This window comes from Struthio camelus, chromosome 13, assembly GCF_040807025.1.
Source record: "Struthio camelus isolate bStrCam1 chromosome 13, bStrCam1.hap1, whole genome shotgun sequence".
Classification (NCBI taxonomy): domain Eukaryota; kingdom Metazoa; phylum Chordata; class Aves; order Struthioniformes; family Struthionidae; genus Struthio; species Struthio camelus.
In genome coordinates, this window is record NC_090954.1 from 17,225,155 (window position 1) to 17,251,564 (window position 26,410).

General features: G+C 39.4%; 1 long non-coding RNA gene across 1 annotated transcript in view; it reads left to right on the forward strand.

Annotated features, from left to right (window-relative positions):
• LOC138069198 (uncharacterized) overlaps positions 1 to 25,080 on the forward strand; it is a 263,508-nt gene extending 238,428 nt beyond the window's left edge. Inside the window, exon 3 of the long non-coding RNA XR_011144013.1 lies at positions 25,029 to 25,080. This is a non-coding gene — a long non-coding RNA (uncharacterized lncRNA). The remainder of the gene's footprint in view (positions 1 to 25,028) is intronic.
• Positions 25,081 to 26,410: the final 1,330 nt, after the last annotated feature.

Here is a 26,410-nt window from a genome sequence, read left to right on the forward strand (position 1 = left end):
GTCACAAGATAGCGTGCCAGATTTACTTTGCGTGGATTACTGCCGTAGTTTAGACTACAGGTTTATCTTTAGTTTGTTATTTTTAATAGTGAAAGCAAAGAGCAGTAAAGGGATGGCTTTTTACCTTCTGTGAAGCCTTTCATTATATTCTGGTGGGATTCCTGCATCTTATTCTTCTAATGGACTTTTCCTGCTATGGCGTACAGCAAGCTTGTTAAATAAGAACATATAAAAATATAGGACAAGTGGAAATGACACTGTAAATTTTTTAATTGATGGATAGGAAGAATCTTCTTGCTGTAACACACTTTAGAGCTATATTGTGGAATTTATGGCACAATTCCTAAGTGATGGGGAGATGCAGAATTGCACTGGAGTGGGGAGATCAGTAAGTTGCAGCTCTGGGAAGGCTTTCCTGGTATAACTGCATCATTACTGGAGCATTATTTTCAGTTCAACCACAAAAAAGGGTAATTTCAGTTAGTGAGGATCATCGAAAAGATGGAATTCTTAAACTTGCTTCTTGTACGTTTGCCTTTTACCATAATACCAGTTGCACTGGGCTTAATGGAGTCTGATGCAGAAACCCCCTGAGGACAGAGACCATCCGAGCTCTCCGGGCCGCCCGCTTGGCACCTGAACGTCCTGTGAGACCGAGATGCTGCCGTCTCCCCTGGATGAGTGAGGGCAGAGGCACAGAGAGAGCCTGAGCTCCCTGCCCTGGAGTTAGCTCACGTTTTAAGTACTGCCTTGACCTCAAAGCTTCTCTGCAGGCAAAACCCTTAGTCAAGAAAGTGACGTGTCTGGTCAGTCTTGGAGGACGTTAGTTTGCAGTAGGGTTGTTTCACTGCACTTTGACTCTCATGGAGTTATTTGGATTACTTTTGCAGTGAAGTTATAGCTCAAATGACTAGTCCTAGATTGCATAAAATGTTTGTGACAGAGCAGAAAGCACATCCCTGGCCGAGAGTCTTAGTTTAGGAGCATCTTAACCAGTGACTGAGCGTTCTTGTCCTTCGTTTCAGGAACTCTCATGGGTTTTCCTGGTGGGGTTTGGCTATCTGACCACGTTCAAGTCTTCTCTTATCAAGAAAATTAGGAAGTATTCAATCAAGTCTTCTGTTATTGGCAAAATTAGGAACAATTCAATAGTCCCTAAAGGAATATGTAACTAAAAACTGGTAACTGCTGAAAGGCACTAGGACAACAGGGAACTAAGGAAATAGAAGAATATCAAGTAGTCTAAGAAAGGTGCAAACAAAAAATATATGTGAGAAATAGATTGCATAATAAATGCATTAAAATGGTTTAGGAAATGCTTGTAACTTCATTAATCTCATCCTTACTTGCTCTTTTTTATGTTACCCTTGCCTTTTTTTTTTTTTTTTTTTTGGTGCCAGAATCTCAAATTGGATGAGCCACTTTCTAATAGCATGGCCCACATCAGAGCGTGCATTAAAACAGCTTTCGAACAGCTGAAGGCATCAGTCTGTAACTCCAGGTCCCCAAATTCATCCAAGATGCTTTCTGAGCGGGCAGGCAGTGCAAGCCCCTCCGGGGTCGGCTGCGGCCGCGGCGCTGGCGGGTGGGTGATCGGCTGCGGTAGCTGTCCACACTTCACCTAGCTCTGGCTCTCGCTAGCTGATGCTTCTGTGTTTCCCTTTCATTTTCAGACATATTAAACATTTATCACAAACATTTAAAGAAGGAAAATGCATTGACTTTTCTGAAAGCAATTTGTTAATTAACATCAAAGGGATGAAATTTGACTTGCATTGCCTGGTGAGTGGCATTCTTCCATAGTCCTGGTTGCTATGACGATGAAGGAAACTCGTTTGTTCCGGGTCACTCCGAAATTTGCACATGAAAGCATTAGAGATTACTGCTGTCTAATCAAGTTATATGGAAAAGTTTAAAGGGAGGTACAGTGTTTTACAGCCAGCAACCCTCAACAGAATGAAACACAATAGCTGAAAAGAAGGATTATCTCTTGCTTTTAAAAACATGCTAGGAAAGTTCAGAATGGTATGAAAGCTTTTTTAGCCAAACATCTTGATTTTCTTAATGCTGTTTCCTAAATGAGGAACGTAGAATCACGTTTCTAATAGAGAATTAGCGACTGCGTTGCCCAGCTCCCGGGCTGGATTCAGCATAATGACTAAGGCATGCGCTGTGCATGCATTAAACGAGTTTCCTTTTGAACTCTGGATCCTTCTGCGTTCACAATCCCCATTGTTGTTACCTAAAGTACGAAAAAAAAATTGTTACACTGAGCGTGAATTAAATCCTCAGAAGTGAGGAAGTCGGGACTGACACCGAACTTCCACTGGAAGCCTCGCGACCAGCCCACGTCCTGCTGCCGGTGCAGCGCGTGCGGGCGCTGGTGTGTCTACCTGCACGGAGATATTCTGCAATGCTTTAAGAAATAATAGATGCGTATACTTTCGCAGAGATACGTTTTTTGAAAGAACTTGTGTTTTTACGTATGATCTAGGGATTTTTTTCTCTTGTTTGGGCTATTGTCTTATTTTGTTTTGTTGATTGATGGACTTTTGTGACGTGCAATTTCCGTGTAATCTGTCAGTCATTTTAATGGAGCTTTTAATGGAAAAATCTAGAGCTTTAACTGCAGTTATGCAAGCAGCTCCATTACAGAACAGAACATTAAGTTACTTTAATTCTTAATATTTATGATTTTATAGTCCTGCTCAGAAACCACAACTCCAGAAACCTCATGAGTTCTTCGAGATGTCTTTTAAATTCAATATAAACAAGCATATAGCATCCTGTGTCGTAATTATATATGAGGATATTCTGGCTATGAAATAGCATTGTTGTCATGGAAGCAATCAAGACTCAGCAACAAGGAGGCTATATTTGATTGACCAAGGCTCTTTTTAACAATGCAGAGAAAGAAATACCCATTTTAAAATAACTGCTGAAGAAATATATCTGCTTAAATAGCTTATTTTTCAGTACTAAACTGACATTTTTCCCTGGTAAAGCAAAGTATAAGGTATGTTTTGTGATTGTGCAAGTTAATACCACTGAAACTTAGAAGGAGAGTGCATGTACACATAGGTCCTTACTAAGGAGGGATTAATTTTTAGAGCAGAACATTGAGGTCTACATCCATGTTTGCATATATATGAGGAAGCGTCAGTTAAGAATGATGTCTCAGTTACATACATTTGTCAGGAATTTTTTATCATACCCTTGGTGTAGAAGGTGCTGCTAGGAGATTCTCACATCTACACCTTTTGATTCTAATTCTAGCATTTTATTCTCAATATGACATTTTTCTGTATGATTTTCCCCCTAGCATTTTCCTATGGAGCAGAAATATGTTTAACTTCTGTATTAGTCTGTCTGGTCTATTTGTTCTGGAACAGAGCGTCGGATACCTGGCTGTGAACGGGGCACGCTCTGTAAACAGGGAGGGAAGGGTTAGTAGCTGCGAGAGTTTGAGACTGACGAGTTTTTTGATGTTTGAGGGGAAATACAAAGTTACAAAGACTCAGTCACATATATTGCACCTGATTTATTATTTTCTGATCGACCGTTTTCTTCTTTCTACCAAAAGATTTCTCACTTTCTATATTTCTAGGTTTTACGGTTACGCAGGAGGAATATACCTTTGTCTAGGAATACATAGCTTGGTTCTGTGAACACGCAAGTCCATGCTGATGTCTGTTTTCCTTGGATTTAACCAGCTGAAGGAATATGTCCCACGTGCCAATAGCGACACCCCGTAGCCTCAATACAGCCGTGCTGAGAGCTTTCCTGGGGAGACCCCTGTTAGCTGCCACCCAGAGCTGCCCCGCAGCAGAGCCGCGGCCAGGCGTCCCCTCGCCCCGGGGCACCCGTTGAACGTCCTTGCTGTCCATTCGTTTCCAGCTTGTCTAACCCTGCCGCAGGGTTATTCGGTTCCCACATACAACAAAAAGCATTGTACTGATGCCAGTAGTAGTCTTTTCAGCAAAGTGATTACGCACGTGTTTAAGTGCCTCACTAGATCAGTATCTTCAATATCGTGCCTGACTCTAGTGGAGCTGCTGTTAATCCTTATGTGTTAATATTTAAGTGAAAGGGGACTTCTGACTCAGAGTTCTCCAAAATCAAATTCAGGAAGCTAAGTTAATATAAAAGCACAAAATGACTGTAGAAGGGAAGGCTAGCTATACAAATTTTTCTCTCAAGGTTTAGTGGCAGTGTTACCCATCTAGCAAAAAAAAAAAATCTGAATGACACGTGGGGTTACCCTTTTCCTTTTTTAATTTTTTTTTTAGCGCTCTTTATTATAATTACACACAGAATCCCAAACAAGGTTGGTCAAATGCCGAAAAAGATTACAGTCGTTATTTCAACTCCAAAGGGCTTTTCTATTCTTTACCCTAGTGGCTGTTTTTCAACTAGTTTTGTTGGTGGAATGACTGTTCTTTATCTAAAAACCTCCCTGACCAGTTACAAACAGATATTCATGCATGAGTAGGCAAATTTTCTGTTCTTCAGTTTAAAAGTGTTTCATCCACACCAGGAACAAAAGTGATACGGTGATTTTAGCTGACCAATTGCACGTCATGAATAATGCAGAGGGAAATGAATAACTCATCAGCGATGCTGATGCTGAGATTTGTTCGCACCCAGGGTCCACTAATTGTGACCTGATTCATATAAAGTAGTCTGCTTATAAATCATTGTGAAGAGAAAAAGGACTGCATTCTCAACAAACAATATTTTTAATACGTAATTTTACCAGCTTCAGTCACAACTTTTCATTTCAATTCAAAAACCAGCTCCTTATGCTGTTTCCTGTTTTGATCTGAAATCATGGAATTAATTTCTTATTCAGCATTTAAAAAGCATCCATTTCCTAATTTCAGCTTTTCTGCAAGTCTGTCTGTTGGTGGCTTTCTAAGCATACAGGCAAAACAGTACTTTGTGGAAGTGAAGCAAGTTTCAGAAGGACTAGATAGTTACGGTGATTGTGCTCCCTTTCTCTGACTTTCTGAAGGGAGAAGAGGAGAAGAAACATTAGGTTCACTTTACCCATATCCACATCCCTGGAGTATATGATTTTATATAATAAGCAATTGGCAATTTTGAGAAAATACTGCCGTTATGAATGATGAATTACATCATGTTGTGTTTTTATTCATTTTTATTCTGGAACTGTGATCCTACACTCAAAAATGTTTTTAGAATTGATATATTGGTTATTTAGTAGGAGATGAAAATAGCATTTTTTTCTCCTAAATCACTGTTAAGTAAAAGTAGTTACTTAATAAATGAATTTTCAAAGATACGTTGCGGAGGAATAAAATCGGTACAGCTCCATAAATAAGAGACCAAAAGAGATGACAGAGTTCCTGAGGAGACCGGGCGTTTTTGAGAAGTGAGGAACAGGGTGCCGGCGGCCGCGGCCGCGGCCCAGGGCTGGGGCTGGGGGCGCTCGCGCGGGCGGCTCGCCGCAAGCCGCCCAGGCGGCCCCGCGAGGCCGACGGGTGCCGGGGCCGGCGCCCGGGAAAGGCAGGGCGAAGGCAGCCCTGCCGCTTCGCTCCTCTGCTCCTGACAAGGCTGCGACTCTGCCTCCTCTTCGGGAGCCTGAAGAAACGCTCTCCTCCATGTTAAGTGCAGGAGTAAAAGAATCCAAATGTGGCAGGGCGGCGTCAAATGCGGGAGGGCGTTCACAGTTCTTGTTTAAAGTAGTCTTGTTTCTGTAGAAAGAAAAAAAACAAAAAGGCAGGAAGAACAGAAACAGCCCTGCCGTAAAGCATGAAATCTTTGTGGCATTGGCAGAGTAGTCTTATTTTCCACCTATGCCAGTACTCTTTGTTTGTTCCAGATTTGTTACAGTAATATTGCTTTTTCCAGTGCTATATTGTTGTGATAAATGCACACGTATTTTCTTCAACCCTGAATTTTGGCTTGAAGGAATTGATTCAGGCTGGTATTTTTCATAAATAAGATATTTTAAGAGCTTCGGAGAGAAAAAGTAATTTTAACTGTGGAAAGGAGCTGGCTACGCAGATGACTGGCTGGACGCGTCAGACGTGGCATCTGAAGCTACCCCTGACTTTGGGTATCATGCGCAGGCACCCAAGTGAAAAGGAGCCCGACTTCCAAAGCCTTTGCAGTTCCTGAGGGGTGCGAGCGTTTCTGAAAACCAGGCCAGTTTATTTCCGGAGATTATTTTTGGACTGGATTTTTAGCTTTTGGTAATATTTAATTATAAATTATATTATTGAAAATAAAGTACGGCTTACTTGTTTGAGTCCTCTAGCTGTTAATGACTTGTGTAAGGCATACAAGAATTTCTTAAATGCCCAGAAAGCCAAAACAGTGATCCCTAGTGGCTGTTTGCCTTCTGAAAAAGCTATTTACCTGCTGAAAATTGCGTGAGCTGTCCAGCTTTCTAAAGACTTAGCGAAATATAATCGCTAATTATTGACCGATTCTTCTCTTAAACATTTGACTGCACTTAAGACTGTGGGAACGGAATTGAATGGAAACAAAAACACAGAGGAGTGCTGTGAAATAGCAGCTGTTGCCATGGGCCGAGTTTAGCGTACTGTCTCTTCGTTTCCTGACTTAGGGTATGTTTTTGAGTTATTTTAATTCGTTTTTCATCCCTCTCATTCCATTGGCCTGACAAGCGGAAGTAAAGCATCGAGCTTAACATGGCAGGAGTAAGCATCCTGAGTTGCAAAATATTGCGCTAACTTTTGAGTGACTTTTAGTCGTCACATATGCCTGCATCTGCTCAGAGGCATCCTCCGTTTATTTTATTCTGAACTCTTCTCAGCCCGTTTCTAATGAAAATTATTGCTATAAGCACACTCGTGAATGTTAATAAAATACAATATAGTGTAAAGAGCTAATGCAGTTAAATCTCCGTTGGCCTGTAATTCTGTTTGTCATTCGTGCAAAGGAAGATGTTAATGGTATATCTTTTAAAATGCCTCGGGTTCGTTTTGCGCTCTTCCTTAGCTCGTAGCCTCAGAACAAAGACGGGACAGTGCTGCTAATGTAGACCGCCATGAAATGTGTTTGTTTCCCTCAGCTTTTTTCCGTCCTGCATGGCTCACAAACTGCTGTGTATTTGGCACTAAATCCACATGAGAAAGGAGACTTGGGTTGTGAAATGGCAGCAGTTACTGCAGCCTGGTTTCAGGACAAACTCACAGCTGTCAGCTTTTGGATCAGTTAGTGCAGGGGAAATGCGTCGCCTCCAGGGGGAGGAAGGCAGCTGCCGTGGCCAGGAGCACCCTTTGCTGGCGGTCCAAGAGCCCCGGCAGCGGCCAAGGCAGCTCCTCCCCGCTCTCGCTGCTCCGCGATGCTCCTGGAAGGTGCCCAGCATGTGGGCAGCGAGCGTCAGAGGGAAAAAAGAAGAGAGAGAGAGAGAGGAACGCCTTTACGTATCGAGGTATAGGTTGTGCAGTTCCTTGGGTATCTTCAAGTAGAGACTTAACTTGCGCTTGCCCTTTTGAAAAGAAAAGGGTTAATGAAACGCAAGAGAAGAAAAGAAGCGTAGCCCCGTTGTCTTGAGTGACCCGAATGGAAAAACAGGTCCCTCGAAAGGATAATCAGTGGAACGGGACAGTATCTGAGCCAGCACTGTCAAAATCCTCAGCTAATTTTGAGGCCCAAGATACCGAGCGCCCGGTTTGAGCGCTCCGGCTGCGCTTGCATCCTCTGACAGGGAGGGTGCTTAGGATGGCCTGAAATGAGAGCCCAGCTGCTCCTGGTTGATAAGTGTAAAATTAGTGATCAGTTCTGACAAGTTTTATTTTAAATTAAAAATTAAATGTTTTCATTCATTATTTGTATTGCATCACAGTGCTCAGGGAGCCTAGTCACAAATGAGAGCCCTGCATTATTCAGGGCTTACAGACAAAGAACAAAAGATAATCCTCACCCCGGAGGTCTTACAGGTTAGCTGTGAAGCCAAATACAGGAAACCAACGTAAAGGGCACCAGGATACAATGAGATAGGTACCATGGATCAGCATTGTCTCAACGTAATCAACCACCTAAGCAGTGGTAAATTTTTGCTTTGTTTGTAGAAATTATGGAAAAGGCTTAAGGGAAGATTTTGAAGGAAAACCAAGCAGCAGTTCTTTTGGATTACCCGCCGCGCTAGGCAGTTCACATCTATGGAGTAGGCAGTGCTGCAGTTTGTACGTGACATTATTCTTACATCTGCAGTGGATGAATGGATCTGTGTTGGTATTTCAGCATATGACCAGCATATGGCTCTTGTTCTTCTAAAATTGTTTTCTTTTTCACTTTGTTCACTTTTCTTGTTATTATAACCAACAGATGAGGAATTACTTCCATGTAGATTATAATTGTTGCATTGAATAATAACATACCTTAAAGCAAAACTGAGAAATTCCCATTGATGTCCAGATGAAGATCCCATAAAGAAAATTTCCTATTTTAAAAGTTAAGAGCTGGAATCTAAAATGCTAGAAAAAAGCACAGTTAACATTGTAATGGAAACTCACAAAATAACATAGTGCATGTGTATTTTATATCTAGCTCCCACTAAGCTTCAGAGTGTGTGCGTGTGCATACATCCAGTTGGGTGTTTTCCAGAGTTGCATGGATGGATAAAAATGAGGCCTATGAGGAAATATCTAAGTACTTTGATCCCCTTCCGAATGTGCACTCCTATTCTTACCAAATTAATTCTTATCATACGGCAGAAGCATTGTATTTCAATATGTGAAAAAAGTTGCCATTGTCTAAATGAACAGTGTAGAAGCAGGAACTTGTTTCAATCGATACAGGACTATGTGTACACAAATTTTGAAATCCTTGAGTGTAGTTACATCAAGTCTCCCTAGCATAGATAGTGCATCTCCATTACTGTAAGTATACATCAGGGAAAGAGTATGTATGTACTTATTCATGGTAGAAGGAGAAGTTCTACTGACAGCATTGAAAAAGAATTTTGAACTACTGTTTACAGTTTGCTAGAGCAAAGGATTAGTACAAAACCAAGGGGGATAGTAAGTCCATACACTCCCAATTTCTGTCATAATTTTTATTTTTTAAATCATTTTTATTATGAGACTGAGCCAAAATCCTGAATCTGATCGTCACACTTGGATGAGACAATGAAACAGATGTGAATTTTAGCATTCAGATATATCCTAGCTATCTGACTCACTGTTTGCTGGTTATTTTTTATAGTTTTAATCACTTTCTCAAGTACATGACATATTCTTGATCTGGGCAGCCAAGATTTTTCCATCTTGGCATTAAGTAATAAGGAATTATTCCTCTGTGTAGATGCAGGTGTAATGAGGAATTATCCTGACTTACAGCTTTCTAATTCAAATGAGGCAGTCATAGAAGGTTGTATAAACCCAGTAACAGCTGAGAATGCCCTCAAAAATATCCATGCAAACGTCTTAAAAGAAACATTCACACGTGGACCTCAAAAGAGAAATTTTTAAATCTAAGAGTTTCTTGTAAAGCGCCGTTTGAAATATTCTGTTTACTTCAGATTTTCTTGCCTTCTGCAGGACCCTATAGCCCTGAAAACCTTTCTTTACCTCCTACACTCCATATTCAGCTTGTTCTTGATTACAGTTATTTTACCACTGTAAAAATTCTTCTTCCAAAAATACATATGAAAGCTTTTATTTCTGTGCTATTCAGCAGAAAATAACCACAGCATAGAGGCCACAGAAAATTGTGGATCTTGTTTCCTGCCTACTTGCATTAAACAGTAAAGAATAAGGCCACCAAATCATTTCCATCCAGTTATGTGTGTGTCTTCTTTGGAGACCTGATACTGAGCTTTCCATCTCTAATAAGGCCTTCCATTTGATTTACAAAAGCTGGTCATCTCCACATTCCAAAATAATACTTTGTCTAATTACTTGGGCAAAACGAGATTGAATGTCTTTCACAGTCACTGAGTTCCAGTGAGGTTCTTGTCATGCTCAAAAAAAAAAGGCAGTTTTTACTTTAAATTCCTTGTTTTCATAAACAAGATGATCTCAATCATTTTTAAATACTTATCTTTTAGATTAGCAATTCCTGATTGGCAGTAATGGGCAGTGAGTCTTTATCCAGTCTTAAAACATCTCCAGGAGCTTTTAACAAAATTATTTGATTGGGTCAGGTTCCCAAAACTCCTGTGGAGGAGATCCTCTTGTTCTCCATTCATGTACGATGGCACAATGATCAGATAGATTATTAAACTGCCAAAAAGGTCAATTTTAGTTATTTGATCTTTTTTTTCCTTCTGAAACTATTATTTTTAGAGTTACATAAATACATTTAACTGGTTAATCAAGCAATGGAAGTGTTATAGTCTTTCAGTAGGACTGAAAGGAGATAATGAGTATCCTTGATTTGCTTTCAGTGTTTGTTATTAGCTCAAGATAAAGATGTGCCCTTGTGTGTGATGTACCAGCAGTGTGCCTTTGTGGCAAAGAAGGCCAGTGGTATCCTCGGCTGCATTAGGCAGAGCATCACCAGCGGGTCAAGGGAGGTGATCCTGTCTTCTCAGTCCTGGTGAGACACACCTGCGTGCTGGGTCTGGTACTGGGCTGCCCAAGACAAGAGAGATGATGGAGCTACTGGAGCGAGTCCGGTGAAGGGCCACAAAGATGATTAATGGACTGGAGAAGGGGCTGAGAGAGAAGAGAAGGCTCAGAGGGGATTTTATCAATGTTTAAAATACTTACTGGGAGAGTATAAAGAGGACACAGCCAACTTTTCTCAGTGGTGCCCAGTGACAGGGCGAGAGGCGACGGGCACAAACTGAAACACAGAAAGGTCTGTCTGAATCTAAGGAGAAACTTATTGACTGTGAGGGTGACTGAGCACTGGAGCAGGTTGCCCAGAGAGGCTGTGGAGGCTCCATCTTTGGAGAGGTTCAAAACCTGACTGGACACACTCTTGGGCAGCCTTCTTCAGCTGCCCCTGCTTGAGCAAGGATGTTGGACTAGATGATCCCCAGAGGTCCCTTCCAACCTCAGCCATTCTGTGATTCTGCAGCAGTGATATTTGTCTCTTTGAACTATAGCAAATCCTTCTTAGCAATTTCATAATGATGTGCAAAAAATTTCCTTGAGCATAGGTCATAAGCATCGTCAAAGCCCAGTTATAAGAACCTAAGCTTGGTTTCTGACATTTACAGCTCTTAATACATAAAGAAATTTTGCACAAGAGCGTTTGTTTTTTCTACTCAAATCATTTTGAAATTTTCAGAAGCGGTCATCCTCAGAACATGCTAAATGCTCTTGTCCCACAGCTGTTTTACCAGCGCTTCTGGGAAGTTAATATACTCAACCAAGCCTTCCTCTTGCTTTCTATCGTAGGAAGGCTGGATTTTTTTTTCTCTTACTTTCTAAGGTCTCGCGCTTCCTGATTTAAATAAATGGGAATTTGGTAACTAAGGCTCAGATCTGGAGAAATATTTGTTTTCAGTGAAATGAGTAAGAACTGGTTTAAAAAGAGTAAAATTGAGCTCGTATTCTTCAATTCAGGCTGGAAGCTGTTTTGTTTGGGAATTTTAGGCTGTCTCTGTTGATTCTTTGCAGTATGATTGTTATATTTGGCCGACCTTGCTAACTGCACAATTTGAGTCCATAGTAGCCCTTAAAACAGTACGGCGTTCTTTAGGTTTGTACTTTAATATTTTAAAACAAGCTATATACTCTAGAGATGCTTAAACTCCTCTGATGACTGAGGGTTGCCTTACTCCCCGTTCAGCAGCACTTCCTCAGCCATCATGGTCTTTATATGTGTTCGCTGTTATGCGTTGCACAAATTAACATAGAGGATATGATGAATGAGGCTTTCTCTGGATTCTGCTTTTCTCTGTGTTTTCCTCATCGTTTTGATGGCAATAGATAGGCAAATTTATAACAGAAAGATCATCTAATCTGATCTCTAGGTCTGGAAGCAGAGGTAGGTTTTTATCTAATTCTTTATCTAATCTCCTGTGTAAGAGAAATAACTTAATTTTATGAATGATATATTTTAGAAACCCATTCAGTCTGAGTTTGAAGGTTTTAGGAAATGAGAATGTATGAATTCACTTGGTGGTTCTTTCCAAAGATTAATTGATTTTAATGGAACAAGTCATTGGATTAGGAAAGGAAAAAAGCTTCTGACATGACTGTAATAGCAAAGTTCTCAGTTTCAGAAATTATGCATATTTTGTTGTGTTTAATTTTCCTTTCATGTATGGGCTCCTGGAACTTTGCTGATAAACATAATAGGAACCGGCATAGGTTCCAATGGCCCAAGTGTTTGAAGATTGGTAAAGTATGTTAACTATTTTATTTACTGTCAGACTAACCTTAGAATGAAGTAGATGTGGGTTTTGTTGCTTGGTTTTATTTCTCGCTTTTTCCTGTTCGTTTTTGCTCTCTCTAATAGACAGTAATAGAACTAAGTGATGTGTGATTTTTTTTTTTGATTTTTTACATTTTTTGTAGACAAGTTTTCACGACAAGGATGCATATAATCAAACTCTAATACACATCAGCACAAGATGTGTATTTAGGAGACTGCAGTCTCCACACAGTGGAGTCATTTGGGCTTTCAAAATGTAAGTAGGATATTTTAAATGATGCTTAGAGTTTTGAAGTCTTTGCACAGGATAAATCGCACTGTCAGCGGTTTGGAGCTGCAGGTTTGGAGGTTTGGAACTTTGGGGTAGACATAGGTGTGCTTAATAAATACAATAGAAAATGTTTATTGTGTCATTCATAATTAAAAAAAAAAAAATTGCTGTTAGACCAGTTTATCACCTTAAGTTTTACGACACTTTCCTTACAAACTGTTAATTTTTCCATAGGAGTGAAAAAATACTGTGTATTCCCCCAATTCAAAACTTTAAATTGCTTGTAAGACCAAGCAAGTTGGTTTTCTTCATCTTCTCATCTTTTAATAATTTTTTTGCTGCTTTAGAGAAGATTGTAATGTAATGGGCAAAACATTATGGGGAGAGCATAAAAATTTTCAAATGGTTGTAGAAAACCCCTGAGGAAAAATATTTCCATCACAAAGTCTTCTCTTCTCAAGGAATCTTTGAAGTCTGTCGTTAAGACTCCACACAGAAAAATCTTCCTGCTTTGTTTCTTTTTTAAATTAATCATTTGAACATTTTGGGGGGTTTCAAATGTTTACTGGGTGATTATTAAAACACTGAAGTACTGAATAAGACTCATGAGGCTACATATTCACCCTCATAGCCTTTTTATATTTTATTTTGACAAACCATCAATTGGAATTTTTAATTCAAACTATTCTCAAATGTTGCAGCATTTTTACACAGTATATTATCAAAGTATCAAGTCCTTTGATAAGGGTAATTAAACATGCCAAGTTTGTTTCCATAGCCCTAAGTCTGCAATTGCTTAGACTTTCATTATGTTATATGACTTATTTCAGCTCTGTTTATTTACAGCAAAGCCAATGGTAATGCTCCATCCAGTTCTAAATGGCAGTATATTTCTCATTAAAGATAATGATCAAGAAGTATTTTGGAAAATATGATAAAACAGTGGACATTGGGAAGTGCAATCAAAGACATAAATGTCAGTTTGATATTGTTGAGGGTTGTCTGTATAGAGCAACAGAATTTTGTGTGTTCACTTTGTTTGGGAAGGTAGAATAAGAAATAAAAAGGATATCCCTTATTTCTCATAAAAGATATTTCAGGAAATTATACAAAATAATATAAAAAAAGGGAAACGTGTAATCGAGTTTGTGGATTTTAAGGTAGATTAAATGTAGGTTTTTTAAGGTTTTGCAACCGGTAGCTGCCAGCATAGTCAGTCAGTGCCATGACCTTCATCTCTGAGCAGAAGCTGGAAAATGGCGATCCAGGGACATTTTTAGTTGCTGATGCACGATCTCCACTGTTTTGAGCCTGGAAGCTTCTGTACCTACTATGAATATTGCACTGTGAGAGAAAATCATATTTCAAGTAATCTTCACCATTAGTAATAGGAGTATCTTTCTTGCACTTTGAATTGGAACGCAAATGCCGTGCCAGTGAGACTCTTTTGCCTGACCTTGAGTGGGTGCCAGGTAAGGTGTTTTTTTCTTTTAAATACCCAAAGAATAAAGAGGAAAATCTGAATATTCTAAAATTGCCTTGGTTTCCCAACATAATATCAAAAATAGGAAACTTTCCATTTCTGCTTTGTGGTCAATCCTTTCCATTTGCTTTTTAACTTCGTCTAAGAGTCGTGGAATTTCCCACTGTTGCACCCTTGGTTTTGTCATTGGAATATATCCTAGCAGAAATTTCAATTCACAGAGCAAGATCTTCTTTATTTGAATTTATGTAAAAGTTAACAAATTACAAATATTTTAATAAAGGCAGTGGTGATAGCTCAGGAACAGGATTTAGACTTAATGCCTGTGCTAGTGAGTACATTAACTCTACTCAAGAATAAGAGCATGTAAAATGGCATACTACTGACATGAGCTGATTATGGTAATGTCTTAGTACAAATTTTTGAAAATCAGATACTATAAAAATATACCATTAACTTTATGTTAATAAAATATTTTGCTTGATGCCTTTTAAATTATTCATTTGAAGTAGTCTAAAAATATAAAAGAACTCTTATTATCATTCAATTTACATGATTACTTTAAGTTCACTTTTTTGGCTTAACATAAACAGAGTATAAAATTCCCATCAAGCTTTTGGATATTTAAAATGTGTCATTTTTATGCAAAAATTGAGCCTGTTAGGATGTTAAGCTTGTCATTAGTATAAATATAACTTCAATTTCTGATTTGCAACTATTTTACACATAGAAATTACTGCGTTTGCTGATTTGACTCATTATTCCTGCTTTGATTATTCATGCAGACTTTTGAAAAACAATTTTAAAAAATAAAAGCTAAAAGCTCGATAAATTGACTTAAAATATTATTATGAGCGTTTCTTTCCGACAACTCAGGAATCAAGGTAGCCGTGGAAGGAGACGTTTGGCTGATTGAATAAGAGAGCTGTTATTTTGTAAGTAAGTTGAGCTTTGTGTAAACAGCGACATTAATCCAAGCACAACTAAGCCAGTTCAGGACTTTCCGAAGCAATTAAATGGAAGTGGTGTCTGCTGCTGTGGCAGGGGGCCCGGGGGGAGCAGGGCTCTGTGTTACCATTGACCCCACTCTGGGGCCACTCTGTGCCCCCCTGCTGGCCCTGGGAGAGGGGACGAGATACTCGTACAACTTGAGGACCTCAGATGTTTCAAAATGCAGCGTGGTTGCAATAAAGACTTTCAGCACTTAGCTAGGCTTCACGGCGATGGCGTGAATTGCCGGCCTTTCTCCCCAGAGCTGTGTGCAGGAAGGGTTGCAAGGCCGCGGAGAGAGACCTCAGCACTGGAATAAGGACGTGAAATGAAACAAGGCAACTCGTCTCTAGTTCCGGACACATACGGCCTGAGATCAGCTTTGCTCTGCATCCCCATCAGCCAGCATACACAGGGTGTCCCCACAGCCGGTGTGTTTGAGCCTTGCTTATTGTAGGAGGTCACAGGAAATAGATGGTTTTGTTCTTTATTTCTGAGAGTCACCTTCCATTTTCAATGTTTCAAATTTAGTCCACGCCAAAGCCACCCTGGCTTAGAAACACTAGAAAATATGTTACTTTGCATTGATTAGCACTTTTTCCCAAATGGTTGTTTAATCTCCATATGTAGGTTAATTTGAAATAGCAACTGAGAACCTAAAGATTTCCAAGAAGGAAAAAAAAAATCTTCCACTGCATTTCTAAAGAATGAGCGTGGTAAAGTAGAGGCATTTGGATGGGGTGTTTGCTGTTGATGGGCATGTTGCATGGCTGATACAATTTGTGCCTGAGTGCCATACTATCGTAAGCTCTTTGGCTAGAATCTCTGTGAAAACTGAGGAAAATTAATATGACAGGAGGTTTGCAGGTGTTCACAGAGTCTAATTTTAGGAAGTCACCTGAAGTTTCCAAGATTGGCAGCTTGTGTCATTGGCTATCTGTGTCGTCAGTGGGAGAGGGAAATAAGGGTCTTGAGGCAGCAGTTCAGAGAAGTCTAAATAAAGTCATCGGTAAGTTAAGACTCTTTCACTCTTTTTGTTGTCTGTGTGGGTGGAGACCCGCTTCAGGTGTTTCTATTGGATATAAGACTAGGCAGGGTAAATGCCTCCCTTGTTGCAGTTTACTGATGGAGCACATTAAAAAACAAGGTGCTTTTCCAGTGTTTGAATTGATATCCTTAGAACTTTGTTAGTGAAAGAGATCTTTCTTTGTTTGACTGGAAATTCATTGTAGGAACATATTTGAATCCCAGAGATTTCGTGAACATGAGTGGCAAATTGTTACCGAAAAGTGCTGTAATGTAATAATCCATATCACTGAAGTGTTTGTTACCTTCAGGAGCTTGCGGAGTGTAAAACAAAACCGTTCAGCATTGAAGATTATCTTGTATATTTTCCAAGTGATTTTATAACTGTGTTTCTTTGGTTTTAGTTGGTAAATGGCTCCAGGTTCTGGTGAGAGCCATTTCTCAAAGGCATGAGATACTACAAGATAGCTTGATTTAGAACTACGTGTTTTAGAGGGGTTTTCCCCCCCCTAATTTGTAAGTACATAAACCTAGTTAAGGGTTTTTTTTCTAGGTATTGTTATGTAGGCATTCAGCTAAGGAACTGTCAGTCATCCTGCCAAGTGCTTGGTAGATGCGTTTCCTTGTTTTCCCATATTATGTAGCCCAAACTGCAGAATATAAAAACTATCTTCATAAGCATCTTAAGAAACAAATTCCTTGCGTTATAGAGAGATCTGACTAAAACTTGTTAGCTGGTTGCATTTTAGCAGCTGTACCATGAGGAAAGCATTGCAGAGGGAGGGAGTGATGTGATGGAGGTAGGGCAGTGAATCATTTTACAGTCACTTGCGGTTTGGCATGACTGCATTCTTGCTTTTGCCTACCAGCTTTATTCCGGAGCTCCCTTGCTTGATGCCAGGTTTGCGCGTCAGAAGGACGTGGCCGGGAGGAGCAGGGTATACGTGGTACCTCGGGCAGTAATCGCACAGAAGAAGTTACGGACAGAGAGCGGCCAGCCAAAAAGCAGGTTTCTAACTAGTTTCTAACAAAAGGGCTAGAAACAAGTCTTTGTGACGTGCGAGACGGATAACGCCTGTTAGGCCTGTTTTCTTTCTTTAAACTGTTAAGGGATGCAGAGTATCGGGTCCCGTCAAACATAAAGGTGATGTGACTAAATGACCGCCAGTTCAGCAGTGTAGAAGCATGCGCTTTTCGTAAATTGTGTTTTGTTTAACCTTGCTACAGGTGGTGAAACGGGGAAAAAGGGCCTCCGTTATTTGCTCTTTTGTTTAGAAGCAGATTAATATTTTGTGTAATGAATTTCAGGATAGATTCAGCAGCTGCTTGTAAAACCATAAAAATTGCTTAACATGTGTCTATGCTACTTGTAACTGTAAAATTATATTACTTCAACTTAGAAATGATTGAGTTGTATGTAACAGCCGTCTGTTGAATCAGCGGAAGTGTTGAATCAGAGAAGTGCTATGACCTACGAAGATGCCTCAGTATAGTTCTCCTTTCCCACAAAATAACATAACAACCTTTCAAAGCGTATACTTTGGGAGGAGGTGGCGAGGGCGGCTCCTTTGCCTCCTGAACACACCTGTCCTCTTGCGGTTCAGGACGCCGGGTTTCCGTGCAGGCTGTGGCACAGCGCCTCCTGCACCTTCTGGTTCAGCTTAGTTTCTTTTTAGCTCTAGTTTCTGTGCTACTTTATTCTCCTTTTCTCTTGGTCAGCTATCACAAGACTCATCTGCTAAGCTGTGAGGCGTTCTGCTTTGTTTTGCCGGAGCGTTTGTCTCTGTGGGCAGAAGCTGGGTTTGTTTTCCTGGCAACTCTGAAATCACCGCTGGGTCTGTCATGTGGTTAAGCTGCAGAGGGTTTGCGTGAGATGCTGGTTTCAGCTGCACGAAATGTCCCTTTGGACTGTGCTGTGATTCTGAGGAATATATGCACTATCAGTCACACGAAAACAAAATCATGTTTTACTTTTCTGTGACATTAATCCTCACTAGCCATAGGTTTAGTTGTAGAGTCCAGCTGCTTCTTCAGGTGAGAGAAGGAGGTTGCACCGGTGGGATGGGATGGGGAGCTGTAGTGAACCTCGCACAGACATCACGCAGCCTGGCTTAACCTCGGGAGATGCCACCGCCGATAGTCAGGGATGGACAGGAAAGAAAATCCTCATGCAGAAGTTTTTGTCAAGTATTGTATCAAGAAGGAAACTTTTTTCCTTCAATGGACTGCCAATGCACGTAGGTTTCAAATAAATGTATAAAACGGTTTCTTTCCTTACAATAATTTTTAAAAGACACGTTTCATGCTTCACAAGAGAAGGATAAATATGAATGAGGCTCTGGTGGTCAAGCTACGTATTCTCTACAATGTAACATCTTTATATGAAGCCGTTCTTCACATGAAAGCCACAGAGTGCTGCAGCCTGTTGTTGGCAGTTTGTCACTCTTTTAGTTTCACTGGCACAATTCATCTGTATGCAAATACAAATTCTAGTCATGCCACTAGATATCTCAAATGCCACAAACCTCCGGTTACCCTGAGCAAGAGTAGAGGCATACACCACTCGCTTGTGCATCACAGTTCGGAAAGAGATTACAGATCAGCTTAAATTATGCTAACCTGTCACACAGAAAATTATACTAAATACACTGAGGAGGTGTTTCTCTATGAATTTAAGGCTCATAAAAAGTGTTCAGTTATGAAATTTAAAGTTTCATGTTTAACTATTGTTAACCTAAGCGATCCAAACATTGTAGCTAGAGAAAGCAGGGAGATTTTTAAAAAAATTTGTTCCCCATTTAGGTACTGAAAGAAGGGGCCAGACTTTGAAATACTCTCATTATGTCAAGTATTGACTACTTTGAATGTCTGGACAGAAATGTCAGGAGGGAACTCTTGAGTGCTGAATCCTTCTGAAAATCTCCTATTAACTCTCTTCTCAAATGTTTAAAAAATATATGTAATCCCAAAGTATACAATTTTATTGTTCATTATTCAGGTGGTTCATAGACTCTTTTAATGAATATGTTTTATACTACCTTAATATGTTGAATAAGGTTTTAGAAGCCAGAGATTGACATACTAATCAAATATGTGCGGCCTGTGGTGTTTAATTAGACATAACATTCATGGTCTAAACATGAGGACACGAGATGGCTAGACCAGCCAGCCTCAAGACAAATAAGATGGTAAAGAAGCTGCAAATATATCTGAGGTGAATAGGACTTTGATATGAAATTCTCATAATTTAGATCAGATGCAGAAGTCTATTACTAAGAGTTGTTTCCATGACGAAGAAGCTGATATGGGGGGGAAGAACTGGAAACCAGCAATATTATAATAGCTGGCTTTCCTGGCTTAAAAAAGTCTGCTTCCATCCTGTTGCACAACACTGCAATGGAAAGAATCTGAGTCGTGTTTTCAGGTTATCATGCAAGACCCAGCTTGTTTCAGCAGGCATCAGGTAGCTATATATTAAGGGAAAATGTGATCAGTTTTTAGACCTCTGTGGTATTCTGGTATGAAAAATCACTACAACCAGAGAAAGAGATTTCTACAGAAACGTAGAAAAGCAGACATCTAGGAATTAAAACAGCAGTATGTATGTTTAGAATAGGTACATTGTTCAATATAACCATAAATCCAAAATTAGTTTCTGATAGATCGAAGAATTAATCAGTAATTTGTTCGCAGTAGTTAACTCAAATGCAGACTAAATTGACAGTGGCCAAAATTAGCTAATTTGATCATTTGAAAAGTTTAGTGGCAAATTTGAATTATGCTTTGGAGCTGTAGTCCGTGTCTCAGTTGATACGTGTCTGTATTACGAATCATAATAGCATTGTATTTTTTCGTATTTGCCAGAAATAGAAAAGAGCTGAGCAGTGAATGATTTCCATTCTAACTCATATATGTTAACGCTTTCCTCATTTTAAGAAAATTAGGAAAGTTAAATTTCACACTCATAAAAGACCATGCTGTTGGGACTTTCAGTATCTGTGCTGGTCATGATGATAACATACTGTGCAACACACGGAAAAATACTTTTGCCAAAAACTTCACTAGCAGAAGAAGATTTGCTTCATTTGTAAAGTTTCAGACCTAACACACTATTGATCTTCTCTTAAAATAAATGAACCTATTCGAAATAAAACATGGACAGATTTCATCAAACAACATGGAGGATTCATCTGGTAGGGGAAGAGGAAGTTTTACAGGAACAGTTTACTTATTAACCAAGGCACATAGTCTGACTCGTGTACTCTGGAAATGTATCAGACATGCTGGCAAAAGATCAAGGATCATATAGGAGCTTAATATAATTTGCCATTTTTATATGGGTTTCTGTCTCGTAACTATTGAGAAATAGTCATTGATTGCTGCCATAAAGGAAAAGAACAGCCACTCCCCATGAAGCACAAATTAACCGTAATATGCAGAAAATATTAGAACTCATGTTGGATGCCAACAAGAAAGAATAACAAAAAGCATGACTGATGAATAAGAACTTCTTATTGCTCTTTAAATAACACTTTTAGAGCAATCTGGAACTGAGCTGGTATACTGACAAATGCTTGCTGGGAATAGTCAAAATTGTTAAGGGTTTTATTTCAGTTTAAACATGTCTGAATTTTATGGACAGAATGTATCTATGAAGAGACGATTAATTCAGGAATTTATATACAGAAAAAATGAAAAAAATTAGGAAGCTAGTGCTAGAAGGGAAAAAGCTCATGAGAATTAGATAGAAAATGGTGTAGTCTTTAGCATTTACCATTTACCATTTCTCTTAGGAACTTGCCATTATTTCCAGCTGGCATTGTTATTAAAGGCTCTGCACAATGCATAATATTGGGAAAACTTGCAATGTATTTTCCCACTGTTTTTTCCTCCTAGTTTGGATCTTCAGTCATAAACATCAAAGGATGCATACCTTCTCCTCATATTTTAGATATAAGCAAAAAATAATGATGACCAGAAAAAATTTAATAGAACTGTTATCCTCCCCTCTCATTTCCAGAGGATCAATAAGACTAAGGAAATAAAAGAATCCAGTGGCTCTTTTAATTGGTAATAAAAAGACTCCTGTAACTCTCTGCCAGTTCAGCTTCTTCATTGCATCAGTGACTATCAATATGTCAGGCACATTTTAATGCCTCTCCCCTCCCCGCTCCCGACCAACGTATCAGCTGTTGAGGTTTGTGGAAGGATTCTGCAGTTTGCAGATTAACCCAAACGCAAATGCAGACATTCCTAAACTGAGTTGACGGTTGCCAATACAGCTTCAAAAATCAAGTTCAGAATGAGCTTCCCACGGTGCACCTTGGTCTGGTGCAAGCTTGGGAGCCCAGCTGTCTGCATGTGGCAATATCACAAACCTTTCTTCTCTCCCTTGCATTTTCATGTCATGTTTTTATCCATAATTTCGCAGGAATTTGTGTGTTATCCTTTTGGATAACGCGTGTTCTCCTGCCATCTTTACTGTCTGAGATACTTGAGGATTAGTTGTGGTACTACTAGCACATCCTGTTGGCATTAGAATAGATCTTTTGGTTGGATATAAAATAAAAAAAAAATGTTCTAAAAGATTGTAAAAGTTATTTTTATCCTCTTGGAGGCAGTGAATGTGGGGAGTCTCTCCTGCCCTACAGGGCGGGAGGAAGGCATTTGATAAATAACAATGCAAGTAACTGTCATTTGAATACTCTTGAAGAAAAACATGTGAAATCCTGCTTTGTGTTACCTACAAAATACTGCTTCAGCTCTGAGTGTCACTGCAGGTGAGCCCCATATGGCTTATGCTTTCTTCAGAGACGGTTCTCATTCTTGAAGTCTTAATTCTTAAAGTCATATTTGCAAGTAACCTACGCAAGACCTGCTGATGTCTTGAATTTTCATAAAGCTTCTCTTATGAATTACAGATTCATAAAACATCTCAGTAGCTCTAGCTTGGGTATTTGAATGTATCAGGGCTCTTTGTGATGTGATGCATTTTCCACCGTAAATGAGCCTCTGCTCTAAGGCCGGTCTCCTGAAGCGCTAGCTTGCAGTGCTGTCGTAAGCAGGCCGCGGGCGCCGTTGGGAAGGCTTTCCCTTTAGGGCTGCTGCAGGCCTGCTTGGGATTTTTTCTTGTTTGACCTGTGACCAGATGGAACCGGAGTGCTGCAGTAGGGGTCATCCACTGGATTTGGAAACCTGCTGTGGGCAATTTCTAGGCCTTGGATAGGATGTTCCTACCTCGTTCTGTAACCTGGCATCATGCTACCTAGATTCAGTGGGAGGTGGTCAAAAAGCAAGGGAGGAGCACGTGAATACACATGAAATTGTTGGCAAGTCTGCTCCGCTAAGACCAGAATCCACTGCCAAAATTCCGCTATTGCAGTAGCTGCCGAGAGCTTTATTTTGATTTTCATGGCTACTTTGATATAGTGCACTGTATTGCACATGCTTAGTTCAGTGTTAGATATTTGGTAGTTGATGAGACTGTTTTTAGGGTAAGACCATGCTGAATTTGTACTCAAGGATCGTGTGCTCAGTGCAATTACGTATGAAGTGTATTCTGCCATTACATTTGAAAAATCAAGAGTAGATTTTTTTTCTTACGAGTATTTGCTTGTTTTGAATTAGCTGTCAAAAGAGTCCTAAGGCCCTTTATTCAGCTGGTATAGATCAATACAGATGTTCTTTGTGTGTGACTTCCTTTTTTTTTTTAAACGGTGTTTTCTCTCTGTTTCACCAGTATTTCATCTAAAAACTATACTATTTGCGATTCACATGCTGATTTGATTTAAAGATAGTATCTTAGAATTTTTTATTCATTTACTTTTTCAGTGCAGATTATTATTATTGGCAATGGATGGACTCCATCAAATGTTTTTAAAGAATACTAATTTACAAAAGAAAACAGACACCTGAGTTCTACAAGTGCTGTACCAAAACTGTAAAACCTCTTGTGGGTTTTTGATGAATTTCAATCTGATATTTAGGACTGCTTTTCTTTCTCAGTTTTCTTTCCTTTTCTTTTTTTTTTCCTTTCCTTTTCTTTCCTATCTTTGTTTTTGGACTTGTTTTAAGACCCTAATAATCCTGAGCATCCACGCATCAGCCTGCATCGTTGGTGCAGTATCGTAGGACCGCAGCCAACAGTAGCGATAGGAACACACAAGCTATCCCAGCTTGTGCTCCCACGGGACTGTGAACCAACACGGGGACAATCTTCCATTCTTCACGTGTGAGCTTCATTCTTTTCACTGAAAAGCACATTTACCAGGTGCCTCAACGGCAGAAGTTTTGTCAGGAGAGTAGTAGATGGTGTTCAAGCAAAAGAGGCAGAGGAACAGGCAGGCGTTGGGGTAACGCACAGGGGAGGCAGGGCAGGTCCGGCTGGATACCCACATTGGACCTGTTGGTCATCCTGGATCACCGCTGCTGCGTAGCAAAGCTTGTGCTTTTTTCTTCATCTGCTTCTAACATGCTTTGATTTAATGTTTTAATTTATTCAAGGATCCTAAAAATAGTGAATCACACAAAATTCACTATAGTTAGTTGAATACAGTGAGCAAAAGTCTCTACCTGAAGGTGTAAGCTAAAACCGTACCACTAAGACACAAATGAAATAGCCCCAAAATGACTTCACCTGTTACAGTATATGAAGTCTTAGTCATCTAATGAGGAAACCTTAATCATGAGCTCAATATGAGTGGGATCTAAGATATTTAACAGTTCCAGTCCCTTAAAAGCACTTTAAAAAACATCTGCTTCTTTAAAGCTCTTATAACTAGTATCAAAATTGAATGGCCATACTCATGAATGTTCAATTTTTGCTTAGTATTTTCACTTGAATATATTTGAATAGGTTTACATACCTAGTAAAAAACCTGTTTATCATTTATATTCCTTTTGAATTTTTTTTAACAATTTGAGACTTAAACATTTTGGGGAAGAAAACTTAGAAAATATGAATGCAGTTACTTTAGTTGTATATGCTCTTGTCATCTACTTGCATGCAAGTTAGCTTAATTGACTGATGATTGATGTACGTTTTGTGTGTATATGTCATGAAAATCCAATCCTTATTCCCGTTCTTGGAGAACTGAAGTGTAACTCCTCTGTCTGATTCAAGTGATCCGGTTTGTCTCCTCTAAGGGTTCCTCAGAAAACTCACAAAGCCCTTTTAGTTCCTCAGTAAAAAATCCCAAATGAGTTTTCTTACTGTAAAAATTCCTGATCAATACCAGAATCCTAGATATTTATCTTTACCAAAAAGCACACTTTTACAAAATTCAGGTTATTAAATTGGTGCATTTTGGGAGGAGAGGATGATTGTCTTTATGACAGCAAGCAGAAAAGCTATTCCCTCTCTCCACATTTAATTTCCAGATTCTCTTTCTTAACATGAAGTATCCTTCTCTGTTAAGAGAGATCATTCATCTAAAAACAGTAGGAAAGAAAGAAAACAGTCAAGCAACCAGCTATTATTATATTGGTAGGTAGGTAGAGGGGATCAGATCCTACACGTTCCAGAATTTTTGTTACAACTACTAATGTCTTCTGTTATTTATATGCATTTAAATTAAACAACACTGCCAAATATAATATATATGTGTAATTAGTGATCTGAAAAAAACTCTAGACCTTACACCAAATTTATAGGCATCATTGTCTTATAATTATAGTGATAATCTCTATTGTGAGAGGAACACAATAGGACCTCTCCTATTATTTAAAAAAAAAAACTGTCAAATTTGTAGAACAATTATTCACTATAATTGCCCATAATCTTCCAGAATGGTTGTTCTCTGTGTGTGGATGTTTTCCTATAAATATACAAATAAAGAATAAACAAGATAAGAAGAGAAAATTGGAAGCCTTCTCAGCATTTTTTCTTCCCCACAGCAGGAATTACAAAATAATTTTGTTTCTTTTTTCCAGTTCTTTGCTGTTGCCCAGCCAACACCTGAGGGATCACGAACAAACCTGGGAGTAAGTAATTAAAATTCAAAGCTTCAGCATTCCGATACTTTTTACACTTTTGCTTCCAACTAGCAAGACATTTTCCAGACAAGCTTTTAATTAACAGGTGAGTTTAATTGATAGGTGAGTTTTCTGTAAATGGAAAGGATATCAGTGAGAAGGAAGGAAGACTCTTTCATACTCACAGTTTAAGACCGTTAATTCCTTTGCACATGGATGTTCCTGTTGAACCAGTTTACTTTAGTGAATAAATAAAACCGAAGACCTAAATACTGGAAAGAAGCAGAGGCTTATTTGCACTGTTGTACACTACACATACCAGAATGACGGTAAGCTTTTACAGTATGCACTTAGGAGTGCAGCGCTTTAAGATTTTTCAAAATGCTTTTCTTTGGGACAGAAATACCATGTAAGTAAATGTTGCATTAATGTGAATTTTAGAGTTTGTCAGTTCCTTGGATACTTGTTGCTAAAACTCAGTTTATGGCAGTTTTTTGCTTTTAGGCTTACTGTGTGCTAAATAAATGGGATTATCTTTTTAAACGCTTGAATTTGCAAATACACCCAAATTATGTAATGGAAGTACCCAATTTATGCTGCTATCAGTGTTGTCTTCTTGCAAAACTGGTGTCCTGGTCTGTAAGACAGCCCTTGCAAAAGCACGAGGCAGAAGTTCAGCAGTAGCGGATTTCAGGCAATTAACGTATGAGTGAGTAAAAGAGGAACAAAACAGAATTTTAGGAAGCCATCTCATTCATCTCCCAACACGAAAGCAGGGCGAGGGCACCTAAACCATACCTGAGAGACATCAGTCTGCTGCATTTAATTAAAAAATAGGAGTGGTGGAAATCCATAGGAACCATAAGCAGTCCGTTGTTGAGCTTAACTAAGCTTTATATAGTTTTAGTAGGATTAAGTTAATTTTACTGAACTTGCCCATCTAAAATGCAAGTGTCAAGTCAGAACTTGTCATCCAGACTCACGCTGTAGTTAGTGGAGAGTCCCAGGAGCCACCGCACCTCCTGCCAGTGGCAGCGGCACCTCCTGCAGGTGGCTGTGGCTGTTGACTCTGGAAGGTAGCAAAATGCCTGACTTCCAGATGCTTTAAATTAGATGACAGGAATTCATTCCCTCATGAATCTTCCTCTCTGCAGTTTCAGACTATTACTACTTTTTTGCCCCTGAGGGGTATGGAGTTGTAAGTGTGGGCTGGGTTTTTGATGCTTTTGAAATGATTGGTTTCTGAAAGTAGACCAAAATACTGTGAAATCTGATAATCTACTATTTGTTAGGAGGTAGATATTTGAAGAGCCTAAGCCACATTGTGTCCTGGCGGGGGG